The following is a 280-nucleotide window of genomic DNA, read 5'->3' on the forward strand; positions in this document are numbered from 1 at the left end:
TCGCTTTCTCTCTGAAACACACACACACACACACACATACACACACAAAACACATTTAATCTTTCACTTGTATGGCCGTTTGTTTTTATTAATTTTGTTAACCCACTACGTGATGGGCAGCTGTGGTCCGCTTTAGAAATTTACATTCTGGATGTTTTCTTGTTTCCATAACCCAACGAACGCTGACATGCATCTTGATCGTTCATATTTAATCTGCATGTTCCGAAACATACATGCGAATCGGGGATGGCACTACAGCTTGTGGATGTGTGGTGTGGGG

This window comes from Babylonia areolata, chromosome 5 (genome assembly GCF_041734735.1).
Source record: "Babylonia areolata isolate BAREFJ2019XMU chromosome 5, ASM4173473v1, whole genome shotgun sequence".
NCBI classification, from domain to species: Eukaryota; Metazoa; Mollusca; class Gastropoda; order Neogastropoda; family Buccinidae; genus Babylonia; species Babylonia areolata.